Below are 5,601 nucleotides of genomic sequence, written 5' to 3'. Positions count from 1 at the left end.
GTTCCTACAAGTTCCTCTAGAAACCATTTGACAGAAGGGCTAGAATTTGCCCTTCTGGAGTGACCACATAGTGCATGACCCTGTGGACGGATGCCTCGGACTCCACAAGACATCAGGACCACTTGCACATATTGCCAAATTAGATCCATTAACTTCTTTCCACTGCAGGGTAGAACTGTGCTACTTCTATGGGGAAGAAAGTTTTAATAAAAGGTAATATGTCTTAGTGGAAGAAAATGTTTGCACCCTGATCTCTGTAGAGCCACTGCCTGCCTACCCTTTGCTTCCTTGCAATAAGGTACATCCTCCAGTAGTGACCGTCATCCTACTTGAAGAGGATAAATGCCACAGCAGCTCCCATTATCAGGTGCTCCTGGTACAAGCTTGATGTTCCCATGAGGCAGTGTAGTCACTGAAGGGGTTTCAGGATGAATCTGTTCTGTGTTGACTTTGTGCCAAAATAAATGAGGAAGACAACTAACGGTTATGGGGTGTATTTCTGCCTAACAAGCAAGTGAACTTGTTTGTTCATCTTTGCTTCAGCAGCTGTGGACACAGCGCATATGGGCAGTACAGAAATGGGGATATTCTGTCTCTGTAAATAGGGGATGGAGGTTAGGCAATGGCATCCTTTGATACACACATGCCAGATGGGTTAGTATCTACCATCCACCACCTACGGGTGTCTATTGCACTTGCAATCTGGATACTCTCAAGCAGGATCACCATGCAAAATCACATTCAGACCAAATTTACATGATCAATAGGATTAGATTGCATACCCTCTGTTTAATATCTAAATTAACAGATGACTAGCTTAGGAACTGTTTGCTAAGTAGTAAAATGAGTTGTGAGTCATGCATAAAATCAGTCTCACCCAAATGAGTGCAAAGCTTTGCCAACTCCTGCAGTAAGATAAAGCTTTGTCACTGGAGATCTCAGTAACTTCCCAGAACTGAACTGAAATCTAGTAGAATATAAGTTGACTTCCACTCTGGAGGAATCACAGCAATATAATGTGTCAAAACAAATAAAGTGCATCAAAAATACAATACATACTAATTGCTTTTGATAGAAGTTTTCAACATAGCTACACTGTGATGAATTTTCATGACACTACCTTGCTAGAGGTTGCGTCCTGTTCTGTTCGAACCGAGAATGTGAGTTGGCTGTTTACCAAGCTTGTGTTGAGCATGATGCTGAAAGGGGCTCTGACCTCCCTGGCAGTTCCTGAGTATATTTCTGTCACTTAATGTTGACCAGTCACCCCACTGATGTTTCAGTGCTGCAGAATAGATTTCCCTTTAGTCCTTCAAAGCTATGTAGCGGAACACTCAGGAAAGACAACCTCTTTCTATTTATTTCATTAATTAGGAAAATATAATACAAGCAATAGGCTAATAATAATAAATGGAATTTTAAATGGTCTCTAGATAGCAAATTTATGTCATTCCCTTCTTTCTGATCTGATGATGGGTTTTGTTTAAACCTCCAGGTGACGGTCCTATATGTTGTTTACTTACTCAAGCTCCACGAGAGCACTACCTTCAAAGGAATGAGAAAAAGTGCAACCTCAATGCATGTCACAAACATTTTCCATAGCAAGCAGGACAGCACACATCAAAGGATTTACTGTGAAATCATCCTGCAATCAGCATAGATTGATCTCAATAGACCACTCTTGACAGCAAGCATGTACTTCATGAGCAGTTACACGCCAGTTTTTAAAACCAAGGAAAAAATTGTATATTGGGACTGTTTTTCAGCCTGTTTGCTACGTTTTTTGCATTCTGTCCCATATTGGTTTTACAAATCTTAGAAGAAATGTAAATGAACAACCTGGATACTTTGACAAAAGAAAAAGCCTAAGTATAGAACATCATCTGTGTTCAGATCACCAAATATTACAACTGAAACCCTGTTTACAAATCAGTTCTTTCTTTATTTAAAGTCTTTCAGATGGAAGTTATGTTATTTACCATATATATATAATATATATATAAAGTATGTAGAGAGATTGTTTATTTGTAAATAGAAAAAAAATCCTATGAAGAAGAATGTCAAGTTTTCACACTTTAAAAAAATCATCAACATAAAGCCATGTTTAATGCTTGTATAATGTGACGCAATAAACTTTAAAATAAATTATGCATATGAAATATTTGCTGCTTGGCGTTCATGATTTTTTTTCTGTTTCCCTTATTTGTTCAGAAAGCAAACAGACCAGCTGAGTACAAGCAAAAGTAAATGTAAAATAAAAGGGCCAGGATCCATCACTACTTTCTCTCTGTGAATCCTTTGTGTATTTACATAGTCAATTATTCTTCCTGTTGTGTATTTAGTTCACTTTTTAATGTTCCCACTTGCTTTTTCTCTTGACCCTGCCAGATGCTGCATGTAATTTGGACATTGCGGAGTGCTCCCACTCCTGTGGAATTAATGGGCTTGGCCATCTTTCATTTCATTGTTGGGTGAGTTTTTAGCTGGGAGAGATGAAGGATCAAGGTGCAGGAGCGTGATGGAAACCCTGAGAATTGTCTTGCTGCTTTTACACAAGGCCCTGGCTCTGTGTCCAACTAGCTGAGGACAGTATATAATCCCAGAGAAAATATTATTCAAAATTAACTGTTTTAATTAGTGATGCCAATTAAAGTAACAAGCATATAGAAAAAAGCAAAGCAGGAAGAGTCACTTTTGAGCTCTGCAGCAATCACGGGAGGTGAACTAACAAGAAAAGGGACAGTTGTAAGGGTCATCTGCAAAGTTTAAAAATGTTTGCCTCTTACAGCAAGGTATTTTCCCCAGTAAAAACTCATCTTGACATGACTGTGGACCCACAGATATCATCTGGCCCAAACTTTCACTTCATACCAAAATTAAACAACTGCTCAGTGCTCAAATAGTAACTTCAAGCAATGACTTATGTGCTTTCTCTGTTTTAATAAATTATGTGAATTCAAAGTACTGAGAAAAAACTCCATGATGCTACATTTTTTTCTTAACTATGATAACTGCAAAGATTAGTCTTCTCTCCATGAACAGAACAGGTAGAAGCCACAGGTCACCCAGGACAGTTTAAGGCAGTATCAACAACAGTGCAAACAGGGATCTCAGCACAGAGTAGTGCAACATAGGCCATACTGATGCTGTTTAATAAAACAGCAATTGGTCACCCTCCTGAGGAACAGGTTCAGATGGGAGTTCAGCATGTGGGTTGGGAGTGCTGTAGCCATACCAGAAGGTACATAAGACAAGGGCTTGCAATAGGCTTCTCTTTTGTTCATGGCTTACTATGTGCCACTAAGCAGAGACACACAGAGGGACACCAGACCTTTTCACTACATTTTGTTCTCTGTAGCAGAGTGGAGATACCACTACTTACCCTTGATCAGATCTGTGGGCCGAAAGTACCTGGTAACTACAAATTATTTTACTCCAAGACTCAAAAACTATTTTGCAGCACAAAATGAAGTCAATGTCATGAAGTCAAGACACAAGGCTGCATGGGCTGCACTTAACCATTTGAGGTTTGGGAAGCATAGCCAGCTCATTCACTCAGTGGGCTAGTTGTCAGGGAGACTAGGACAGTTCCAGAACAGAGGCCTCTGTCCAGAATCCCAGAATACTTTATTCAGCATGCTATTGATCATCTCACATCAGATCTTAGATATGGGGACACAAGATGTAACACCTGGGATTTATTCTGCTTGCTCACAGCCCTTCTGCACAGTGTTCTGACACTAACCTGATCACAGCACTGCAGCAGAGGAATGAGAGACAAGGGGCTGGCCCTAAACTCTGCACTGGATTGTGCAAGCCCATGTTTCAGGAGGCAGAGAGGAAGCCTGCCTTCATCATGTCATTGTGCACTGGGTTAGCTGATGGAGATGCACTCCTGGTGGCAAGCCATGCAGGGTCTATCTGGTCTGTACTCCTCTAGGAAAGGTCTGCTCCCATTTTTTCTTCCTAATGTTTTCTGATCTTGTCAGCTCATCTTATGCAGGAGATCATCAAATGCCCACTGTCACTGGGGCACAGAATAGATTAAGAGCTAAAAGGCCCAAATCAGCATAGATAAACTAGCACTGTGTCAAACCCCAAATTATAGCAGCTCAGCACAAGGTACAACTGTAGCATAACTTCTAGAGAGTGTTTAAGACACACTGTCACTGTTTGATTTAAGTCTCAAGCATGACTGCTTTATAAGCTTCACAGCTGGGCTTTCCTGCAATGACTTTTATTACCCAACTTGGTTCCATTGCTGTAGACAAGTTTTGAACACCTATGTATACCCGTAGCAGAAAGTCTGCAGTGCAAAAACAACACAGTGGGTCAAAGAGTCTAGTCCCTGTTGTACCAGAAAGCAGACAGGATAAGGAAGCTATGGTGGTTTTTACCCTTCCAAGCCAGAAGTACATGGTCAAGGATGGGTGTGCTGTTCACCTCCTCTTGGCAGCCCCGCCAGAGGATGAGCCATCCAGTGCCCTGCAGCCATGGACGAGACTTTACCAAACTACAGCCTATGTAATCCCTTCCCTACCTGGGGACTGCACAGTGGACTCTGCCCACGACAAAACAAACAACGTGCTCTGGCCTGATCTGGCCCAATCTTGCAAGTGAATCCCCAGAATGACAACAGGGACTACACGAACACAAACGGCTATAGCAGGTTTCAGCTCACAGCCCCACACATAACAGCAGTGGCAACTGCAGGTGCAGCCTTCTCTCTTGCCCAGTACAGCAAAGAGGGCCATCTTCTTCCATTTACATCTTTGCCACAGTACACCCAGCCCAGTACAAGAGTGGCCTTGGGCCAGCAAGTGGTTCTGCTACATGGCACTGAATAAAGAGCCCAGATAGCTCACTTCATCATGAGGGCCAGATCCGTAAGGGGAAGACAAGGCAGAAGAGTGAGGCAGGGAGTAAAGAGCAAGATATTAGTGGTTTGCTTTCACCCATCTCCAAAGACACTCTTGTAGCTTCCAACAGTGAGCACACAGGAGTAGATGCAGGTAACCAAAGAATGAGTGGCTTAATGAAAGCAAATATATACGACAAAACCAGCAAAATAAATATGCTCTCAGGCTCAGTTCTGCAAAGCAACCAGATGAAGATAAGTACATCTCCTGTGCTACAAAAAAAGATCCACTGTTTCTTTCAATCTGATGCACCCTGCAATGATCCTACAGTACCTACCTCCTTGTACGTTTAATGACTTAAAAAAAAAAAAAAAAAAAAAAAAAGGAGAACAACAAGCATGTCCGGGGGAACAGTGCTCTTCCCAAATAAAAAATTTACCCCAAGAGTGAACTGAAATTCAAAGCAGTTATTTTCCAGGAGGCTCAAGAATATCAGGCAAATATTTCACATTGAACCATCACCTTAAGCCCTGTCACCAAGATCCAGAGTGAGAGAGAGAGCAGCAGGAAAGACCTGATTCCTTTCTTGACTCACGTCAAAGTTGTGCAAGGGTAACAGTACCACAAAGCTCAGCAGACTCCTGCCTGTAACCCCGGCAGGGCTGGTAACTGACCCAGCACAGAAATGTCAGCGGTGCTTCACGTCAACAAGACTGTCCTCGAGGGCTGACATGGCCCCATG

The sequence above is a fragment of the Cygnus atratus genome, chromosome 1 (assembly GCF_013377495.2).
Source record: "Cygnus atratus isolate AKBS03 ecotype Queensland, Australia chromosome 1, CAtr_DNAZoo_HiC_assembly, whole genome shotgun sequence".
Lineage (NCBI taxonomy): Eukaryota > Metazoa > Chordata > Aves > Anseriformes > Anatidae > Cygnus > Cygnus atratus.
Note: the sequence above shows the minus strand (reverse complement) of the source record.